General features: G+C 41.1%; 1 non-coding gene across 1 annotated transcript; it reads left to right on the plus strand.

The window, feature by feature from the left end:
• Positions 1-6,097: 6,097 nt before the first annotated feature.
• LOC111824729 lies at positions 6,098-6,204 on the plus strand. Its single transcript, XR_002827809.1, has one exon. It is a non-coding gene; the product is annotated as a U6 spliceosomal RNA (small nuclear RNA).
• The last annotated feature ends 4,556 nt before the right edge of the window (positions 6,205-10,760 follow it).

The raw sequence follows: 10,760 nt of genomic DNA on the forward strand, positions 1-10,760 counted from the left end.
CTATTGTGTTGTGGTATTGTAGTTAAGCCTCTTGGTGATCAAGTTACATATTCTTGAAGGTATACCCATTTTAGATTTTTGAGGGGATGGAATTGCTTGGCAGTCCTTAATAATTGGGAACTAGAATATGTTTCCCCTTCTCTCAATGACTTCCCATTTTTATCTCTGTCTTTCCATTCAAGACACATTTCCCAAAACCAATCCTGTCTGCCTAGAAAAATAGTTCACATTTATTTTTAAACTGAATTTATTGGGGTGACATTGGAAAAATAACTAACACTTATAAAGTATAAAAAATAAATAAAATGTATTGCAGTGATTTCAAATTTTCTATTTCTTTAATTTTCACAACATTGCTGAAAGGTTGAATGAGCCATCTTATGTAGATTTTGTGAATTTAGAGACTTGTCTAAAGTCATATAGCTACTAAGCAGCAAAGCCCACCCTGTTTTTCTCACCCAAACTCAGTGCATATTTCAGCTCTGCACACAACTCCCCACATAAAAATTAAGCATTTTCATTAGGTATCATTTTAAGTACCTTGTATCCCAAATAATCCTTCATTCTGTAAGTCCTCCTTTCAACCAGGCTCCTTGAAAGTTTGTAATACTTTAGATATAACTTTTATTTTAATAATCCAGGAGTTTTTATTGAGCATCTATTTATGTTCCCAGCACTCTACTATGAGCAAGGCAGACATACTAAGCTTCAGTTTTTGTCTTCTAGGAAATTACAGTTTGTTTCACTAAGATAATAGAAGCATCAAAATGGCTATAATACTAATAATCAGTGAATCCTAATGCCTAGATCAGCACCAAGCACTGAATGTCTATAATAATAAAAGTGTAATATGCTAATTAGGCCGAACAGCCGAATGAACTTCCAGACATCATTCCAGACGTCTTTCTGGACAAAGCCGCCATAGCAGGAGCTGAGGCAGAGGCAGTTAGGGGTGATCAGGCAGGCAGGCAGGCGAGCAGTGAGGGATGATCAGGCAGACAAACAGAGTGACTAGGGGTGATCAGGCTGGCAGGCAGACGAGCAGTTAGGAGCCAGTAGTCCCAGATTGCGAGAGGGATGTCCAATTGCCGTTTTAGGCCCGATCCCGTGATCCCTGCGGTATCAGGCCTAAACCAGCAGTCAGACATCCTCTGAGGGGTCCTGGATTGTGAGAGGTGCAGGCTGGGCTGAGGGACCTCCCCCCACAACCATGCACGAATTTCATGCATCAGGCCTCTAGTCCTATATAATAAAAGCCTAATATGTTAAGTGTCAGGTTGTCCAGTCATCCATTCAACCAATCAAAGCATAATATGTTAATGATATGCTAAGGCCACTCAATCGCTCACTATGGGGGCACACAGTCAACTGGTCAACCAGTCGCTATGACATGCACTGACCACCAGGGGGCAGACAGTCGGCCGGTCGACCAGTTGCTATCATGTGCACTGACCATGAGGGGGCAGACTCTTTGACTAGTAGGTTAGCTTGCTGCTGGGGTCTGGCCAATCAGGACTGAGCAAGACGGGCCAGACATGCCCTGGAGCCCTCCCGTGATCCTTCCCCAGTTGGCCAACCTCCCACATCCCTCCCTGGCCCCGATCATGCACCAGTAGGGTCCCTAAGCCTGGCCTGTGCCCTCTCGAAATCTGGGCTGAGGGACCCCACCCCCACCCCCAAGTGCCTGAATTTCGTGCACTGGGTCTCTAGTATTTCAATAAGTATGTACATTTACAAGTGAATTTTCAAGGCTAGAAAGCATCTGTTGGGTGTAACTGTGAAGGAACAAATATAGCCAATAGATATACATAGAGGGTAAAATGGAAAACAGTAAATGCTAAGTCCAGACCCCCAAAGAACATGCATACAGAGATCAGGCACATTCAGGGTAATTAATAATTCCAGGCAGGGTTTTGTAGACAAAGTGGAGAGAATACAAACCACTTTGAAGCCTGACATATCAAAAATATAAGCTTTGAGATATTTACAAATTTTAGAACATTTTCTATAAACAATAGTATGTGCTTACAGGCATGAAAACAACATATCAGCCCAATCCATTTATAAACATGAATGTAACATCTTTGAAATATAAGGATACTAGAAGAGAATGAAGGTGTGAAAAAAAGGAAGAAGAATTTGCAATCAACTGAAAAGAGTGCAGATTAGAAATCACTGAACTATTATTTCAGTTAAAATTGATGCACATTTCTGAGCTTAGATAGATTGGAAACTATACTAAATTGCATTGTAGAACAGTTAAAATGACATTTGGTTTGAGTACATACTGCAGGTTTTATAAAAACTATTCATTGCTCTCATCTCTCAATATGGGTTTAATCATTCTCAACTAATTCTCTGTCATCGAATATTAGTCTCTATGTGTTTTTTAGAGATTGATGCTGACTTTATACAGACCTTACCTGAATACTGTGATAGAGTGGGCATCCTTTGCAGGATATTGCTGCACCAGCTATAGCTTTAGCAAAAATGTACTGAACATATTCTCAACAACAGGCAGATAAAGAAATGGAGACACAGTTTGCACAAGGTCCTGTGACCAGTAAGTGATGGATGAGAGTCTGAACCCAGGATGTCTGCAGGCTCCAGAGTGGGTGTTCTAAGCCTTTAAGCAGGGCTAGTCTATATCTACTACTTATTATGCAAGTTTGTCAAAGTTCAGCTTCTGCAAATGTATTTTGTCTTCTTGATGGACTTCTCATGACATGGGTGTAACTCTGGATAAAGGCTAGAATGACTAAATCCTGAGCGTTAGCAGAAAAAGGAGAAAGACAATCTACCAAAAAGTATATCAGCCCCAGGAGCAGTAAGCAACCTGTCTGTTGAGGGCTGCTTGGCTAAGATAATAAAAAGAACACTAACCAGACCAGAGAGGTTTGGCTAACATTGTCATCAATAAAACAGTGAGACAGAATACCATCCTCCCATATTGATTGTATTATAGGTCAACCTATATATATATTAGTTAAAATTAGATAAATATTTGGACTCTATCTTATTTGAAATGGTGAGTCCAAAATATTTCTAAACTGGAACATGACCTATTAGATTTGAATTTTAGGTAATGAAGTATATATTAATCAGTACTCCCATAGCTGAGAAGGAAATTTAATTCAGACTAGCTTTAGCAAAATGGGAAGCATGTTGTCTCATATACCAGAAGGAGTTGGAAAAATTTATCCATGGTTGTATCTACATGCTCAAACAATATTCTGAAATTTTGCCAACTTTCCTAATTGCTCCCAAGGCTGACTGTCAGTTGCCAGACTTTAGTCTAATGTCCAACCATGAACTAATGTCTATGGTCTCGGGTAGCTGGAAGGTTGCGTTGGCCAGAACCCAGAGCCAGTCACCTTGGAACATGAGTAGCCTTGTCAAAGTTCCAATTCTCCAGTGTTCTATAGAAATATTATCATTTTCCCCTGTGCTTGGACATAAAATACTCTGGAGAACACTGCTCTAGAAGATAAAGTAGCATAGGATGAGAAATAGGCCACGCATTTCCTATTATTCCTATAATGATGCCAGTGAAAAGAACCTCTATGTGTCTTAAAGTCAAAACTGGGTGTATAAAACCAACATCCTAACTGTTAGCTGTTACCTGAGGTAGGTAGATAATAAATTCCTTATAGAGGTGGCTTCTATACACTCAGATGGTGGAGGAGAGACAGGAGGACAAGAGAGTGGATAAAGAGGCCGGAGATAAGACTTGAGTCTCTTGTCCTGCTGTCCCCCCCACCCCACCCCAGCCACCCCTCATCCCTACTTCACTCTGAGTGAATTGGGCTCTGTTTATTTCTATTTTGTATGTAATCTTTGCATGAGGTCAGGGTTCAGTGGCTAAAAGAAACTTGTAAAATGCCACCTTCAGAACAGCCCTAGACAGAGGATCCTCCAGTGAGTTAGTCTTCACTATAGAAACTCGGAAATATTCTTTCCTTGAAAAACACAAGCTAAAGATTAGATGAATCCCATGGCCTTACAGCCCCTATTATGAATAGTGCATGGAGTAAAGAAATACTCTGGGACTGAATTTTCAATGTAGTTTATATGCAGTTGCTTAGTTATTTTGAGGACACGGACTTAACTAAAGCTCAGAAATCAACTTGTCATCTTTCCCAGTCACAGGGCATGTCACACACTAGTTGGGGACAATTCTGGCAACAGTCCAGAGAGAAAAAATTGCATGCCAGGTTCACGCTCAGTTACCTAAAGTTTGAAAACAAATTTATCTGAATAAAAAAACATTTTTTTAGGGGAAAAAAACCTCATAAGAAGATAACCAACACAGCCTTCGGAAGAACTTTGAGCTGTTAAGCATCTCATCGCAGAATCACACAAAGATTATTTTAAAAGCCAAGTTTTGAAGTGAGATGTACGATTCTGGGCCTTCAACAAATTCTGACAAGATTTCACACACTGTCAGAGAGGTTCTTTTCTCTTGCCTTGCTTCCCTGTGGTGGAAGAGGGGACTGAGCCAATGCCCCAACCTTCTTACACTGGGGGAGCCACTTTGACCCAATTCCAGAAGCCCAGGGCTGTCCTTAATTAGCATTGTAATTTATATGGCACAATTATGCAAATTGGGTACATAAACAAAATTACCCTTTCAGGTTGGCTTTGCTACCAGAGAAATGCAAAGACAGTTAAAGATAAGAATAAAGGAATAGAATACATTTGCTTGAATGCAATGCACCATTTCTTAATTTATCCATTCTTTTGTTTCACTCTTTCACCTTGCGCTTGGGGGTTTTAAAACTTTTCTTTTCTCCTATTTTGTTATTTCTCCTTTTCATGCTGTCTTTCTTCCTTTATCTATGCTTGGCTCTTTTCCTTGAGAAATTTTCCATCTCATTAATTCTGCTGCAGCGATTCATAACTCTTGAGGCCATGTCTTTGTTTTTGATATGACTACTATCTTGACTGTGTATAGTTTGTTTCCTTTTTTTATTCTCCCAGACACTCTCCTTTCCCCTGGCATCCCTTTCCATTTTACTCCATTTTTCTGTTACTTTGACTTGCTTTTATATTTGCCTGGTACTCCTTGACCATATCTAGTAAACGCCCTCAGGATCCCATCACTTTTACTAAGCATTGCAAATAACAGAGGTTGGAAGATAGGAAATTTAAGATACTAAGCCCAGATAAATGGAACTGGAAGCCAATGGTTAGAGGCAATAGACACTATTCAAGTAGTTATTAACCACCAGGTAATCAATCAACAACTCAGCATAACAAAGATAATTTTCCAACACTGGGTGATATTCCAATTGAGCCAGCCCCTTTAAAGAGTTTAAAGAGTCTTAATATTGTACAGGAGACCAGAAAATATAAAATATTTAAGACTAGCGGAAAATATAACCTAGATGAACCTGGCTAGGCAAGAACAGTGACTGTTGGTGCTTGACAATATATGGAAACTAAGTGTTGAGGGAATTTATACTAGAGGTGCTTGAACAGAATTGTGAAGAGAACAGAATTGTTCATTTCTTTATCTGCTTAGCTCCCAAGGGGAAATATACCTTCTCTGTCTACAGCCCTCTGGCTGTAGCAAAAACAGCCAAATTAAAATATAACCCAAGGGATAATAGATCCAACTTGGGCAAATCAGAGCACCCTCCCTCTCGCTCTAACTTTTTTCCACCTTCAATAACAAACACATGCTTCCTGTATAGATTTTTAATCCCCGTATAACTCTCTGACCCCCACCTCATCTCCTACATTTCTCTTACTAAGTTCTAGCCCCCCTGGCTGACTAATATTCTCAGGTCCTTACTTTGGTATCTTTTCATGCCCTATTACTGGAATGGTCTTGATTTTTCAATGGATGTTTTCTTCTTGTCATTTGAGCCTCTTATATCTCTGTCTAATGTTGACCTCCATTCCATCACTCACTATATAGATTGCCTTGTTTTAATTTAGCACTATTGAAAATTGGCCTATTTATTTATTTTGCATATGTACTTGCCTATCAGATATTTGTATATTACTTTCGAGATGGAGTGGGGGAAATATATTACTGAAAGAGTATTTTTTAACATAGTAGATCAGAGTAGATTTAAAAAGACTGATATTTGTGCTCGCTTCGGCAGCACATATACTAAAATTGGAACGATACAGAGAAGATTAGCATGGCCCCTGCGCAAGGATGACACGCAAATTCGTGAAGCGTTCCATATTTTTAAAATGGCGGAGGCTTAGACGGATGTGTTGGTGCTTTATCCCGGAGCAGATAGGGGCGAGCAGCTGAAACGGGTAACAATCAGCCCGATCAAGCTGGGGAGGCTCAGCTGAGAGGCAGTCTGCAGCCAGGAAAGACAGAGAACTCCTAAAAAATGCGGATGGTTAGAGATTGAGGCTGAAACCTCCCCCTGGGCGCCAGCGCAGCGGCGAGACCGCGCCATCTTGGGTTGCGGCTACCGGTTACCGGCATCCAGAGAATGGCTACTAAACCAGCGCCTACCAACCCGGAGGCAACGACTCGCAAGCAGCGCGACTACAAGAGCCCAGCGGAGACCTGCACCCCTCCACGGAAAGGTTAGACTTACCCCAAAGGTGCGGTTTGCAGTTCAGGTTGGAGCAAGGAACGCGCGCGCGGGCGCAGGGGGAAATCTGCGCACTCCAAAATCCGCGCACATAGAAGCCAGGGTAATCCGCAAGTGGGGAGGGCTCCCGCAGGGCCGCTGCCAGAAGGTATCACTATAAATAAATGAGCCCATAATTGGACTGGATGCAAAAAGGGCTACCTCAGAGTTTCCCTGATAGCCGGCTACTTGTTGCCAGGGGCTTGAGCGCGCGCAGACATAACGCGCAGACATATGCGCGAGTTCGAACAGCTTCCCAGGCTCTTGTTTGCACACTTCCTCTTACTTCTGTGAGTTTGATTGTTGACCCCAGTGGATGTGATTGCCCAGTTGGGGTCACTAGCAGAGCTTGTAGGGGAAGTCTCTTTTTGGGGAGCCGGGGAAACAGAGCTGGGAGTGGCGCCTGGGGAACCAGCTCTGGGCGGAGCTGGTTCAGGTACAATACAGAGCTCCTGGTCGGAGAGAACTTATAGCCTCGGAGGTCAATCCAGAAACACTGCCACCCAGAGGCAGAGCCACGAACTGACTCTTCTGTAAATACAGATAAGGCAATAAGGGGATTTTACGGCCGGCCTTAAAATCAGGACTGTGGCTTACAACACGGAGGAGCAGTGTATCAGAGGGAAATTCAACATTCTCCTGAATTCCGGGCGGGCCAATAAGAAGAGTAGAAGATCTGAAGCACCTGCATTACTGCACATTTTTATTTTTATTTTTTTAAATTACTTTTTCTCCTTTTAACTAAGAAAACATTTTTTTTTCTGTTTTTCTTTTTTCTTTTTCTCCATCACCTGATTTTGCCCTTTCAGCTACTACATTTTTATTTTTAACTAGTATTTTTACCGCTACCATTTTACCATTCTTTTAAGTGTCATTTTATTTTGTCTTTATTTTATTTTGGGACTAATGTTCTCCATTCTATTTTCATTGTTCCTTTAGCAACATTTTTCTCTACCTCAATTTGCCTCTGTGCTAAACAATCTTCCCCACTTTTTCCCTTTTGCTGTCCTGTTTCTCTTACCCTACTCCAGCTTTTGATTTTCCCTATTCTTTTTACCCCCTGTCAAAATTTAACCCTGCTTATATATCCTACGTCCGATCCCCTGTTCTAAATCCTCATACACCTTTCCCTTATCTTCCTTCACTATCCAATTTTTTTTTCTTTTTCTCTTCTTCTTCTTCTTTTCTCTCTCTATTGTCTTATTGTTGTTTGCTTGATTGACGAGTATATTGGGGTTTTTTTTAGGATTGTTTGTGAGGTTAGACTGCTTATTCTTTTTCTTTTCCTGCCCCTCCCTCTCCCCCCCCTCCCCTGGTTATTTCTGTGTTTCTGTTTCCCCTTGCGTCGCTTGATATTATTGGTTGTTTGTAGTTTGTATTCATCTCCAGGAATCTGTTGCTGTAATTTGTTGGTATTAGTGGCGGACCTATAGGAGTTTTCTTCTCATATAAATAGTCTCTTCCCCTTTTATACTTCATTCTCTTTTCTCTCTTACTTTTTTTTTTCTTCTTTTTTTTCCTCCTCTTTTTCCCCTCCCTTTTTCCAATTTCATTTTTGCACTCCTTTTTTTCTTTCTTTCTTTTTTCTCTTCTACCTTTTTCTCTTCTTTCCCCCTTATCTCTCAACTCTCTTAGCTCGGGTGGCCACCTTTATTTGGGGTTAGTATTATCGTAAATACAATAGTGTTTAGTGCCTGGTATGTTGTGCCTTGTTGTGTGTATTTTGTGCCTTTAAATCAACGCAGCAGATTCAAGCAACAGCGGCCTCCTGATCACCATACGCTCTGCCTGGGGAACAGTTGCTGTGTGTGAAGCCTCCCTCCACCAGCCAGAAGAGCCACCACAGCTGTGAACAGCACCCACCAGAGGCTCTGCTATCAACAGAGGAGCCGCTGCTACCACAACCGCCCAAGGAGCAACCACAGCCCGAGGAGCCACTGCCACCCAGGGAGCAGCCACTGCCACCCAGGGTCCAACCACTGAACGATTCAACAACTAGTCATGTCAGTGAGATCAAACATGGGTAGACAAAGAAACCCCCAAAGGAAAGAAAAGGAGGACTCGCCAGAAAAGCAGCTAAGTGAGACAGAGATATGCAACATGACGGAAAAAGAATTCAGAATAAGGTTCCTAGAGTACATGCACCGGATGTTCAAGAAGCAAGAAGAAACAGATGAAAAACTCAACTACGTATGCAAGAAGCTAGAAGAAACAGATGGAAAAATCAACAACTTAAGTAAGTCCCAAGAAGAAATGAAGAGCGACATAGCCTCAATAAAAAACTCCATTGAAAGTATCAACAGTAGACTGGGAGAAGCGGAGGACCGAATTAGTGAATTAGAAGACAAGGAAGCAAAACACACTCAAACTGTACGGCAAATGGAGAAAAAAATTAAAAGACAGGAGGAGAGCCTAAGGGAGCTTTGGGACAACATGAAACGAAACAACATACGAATAATAGGGGTGCCAGAACAACAGAAAGATGAACACGGATTAGAAAACCTATTCGAAGAAATAATATCAGAAAACTTCCCTGAGGTGGGGAAGAAAAAAGTCACACAAGCCCAGAGAGTCCCAAACAAGGTGAACCCGAAAAGACCCACACCAAGACACATCATAATTACCATGGCAAATGTTCAGGATAAAGAGAGAATCTTACAGGCTGCAAGAGAGAGACGGAAAGTAACATACAAGGGATCTCCCATTAGATTATCAAATGATTTCTCAACAGAAACACATCAGGCCAGAAAAGAATGGATGGAAATCTACAAAGTGATGCAAAGCAAAGGACTGAATCCAAGAATACTCTATCCAGCAAGGCTATCATTCAAAATTGAAGGGGAAATAAGAAGCTTCACAGACAAAAAAGGGCTAAGGGAGTTTATCACCACCAAGCCAGCCATGCAAGAAATGCTAAAGGGACTGGTGTAAAAAGAAGAAACATCAAGCTCAGAAAGAAAACAGCCCCACACACACACACAAAAAGAAATGGCTACAAACAAGTACCTTTCAATAATAACTTTAAATGTAAATGGACTAAATGCTCCAACCAAAAGACATCAAGTGGCTGAATGGATAAAAAAACATGACCCATACATCTGCTGTCTACAAGAGACCCACCTCATTAGAAGGGACTCACACAGACTGAAAGTGAAGGGATGGAAAAATATCTTTCACGCAAATGGAAAGGAAAAGAAAGCTGGGGTAGCAATACTTATATCTGACAAAATACATCTCAAAGTGAAGGCCATAACCAGAGATAAGGAAGGCCACTTCATAATACTAAAGGGATCAATACAACAAGAAGATATAACCCTGGTAAACATATATGCACCCAATGCAGGAGCACCCACATACGTAAGAAAACTTCTGGAAGATATCAGGGGAGAGATCGACAACAATACAATCATAGTAGGGGACTTTAATACACCACTGACATCACTGGATAAATCCGCTAGACAAAAACTCAGCAAAGAAACAGCAATCCTAAATGACTCACTAGATCAGATGGACTTAATTGACATCTTCAGAACACTTCACCCCACAGCTGCGGAATATACATTCCTCTCAGGTGCTCATGGGACATATTCAAAAATAGACCACATATTGGGTCACAAGCAAAGTCTCCACAAATTCAAGAAGATTGAAATCATAAAAAGCTTCTTCGCAGACCACGATGGCATAATGTTAGAAATAAACTCCAATAAAAACAACCCAAAATACTCAAACACTTGGAAGCTGAATAGCATGTTATTAAATATTGATTGGGTTACCGATGACATCAAAGAAGAAATTAAAAACATCCTGGACACTAATGACAATGAGAACACAACAATCCAAAACCTCTGGGACACAATGAAAGCAATCCTGAGAGGAAAGTTTATAGCTCTACAGGCCTATCTCAAAAAACAAGAAAAAATGGTAGTCAATCATCTAACTCTACAACTCAAAGAATTAGAAAGAGAGCAACAAGAAAACCCCAGAGTGAGCAGAAGGAAGGAGATAATAAAGATTAGAGCAGAAATCAAGGACATAGAGACCAAAAAAAACAATACAGAAAATCAATGAAACCAAGAGCTGGTTCTTTGAAAGGATAAACAAGATTGACAAACCCCTAGCCAGACTCACCAAGAAGCAAAGGGAGAGGTCCCAAAT

This window comes from Myotis lucifugus, unplaced genomic scaffold (assembly GCF_000147115.1).
Source record: "Myotis lucifugus unplaced genomic scaffold, Myoluc2.0 scaffold_4977, whole genome shotgun sequence".
NCBI classification, from domain to species: Eukaryota; Metazoa; Chordata; class Mammalia; order Chiroptera; family Vespertilionidae; genus Myotis; species Myotis lucifugus.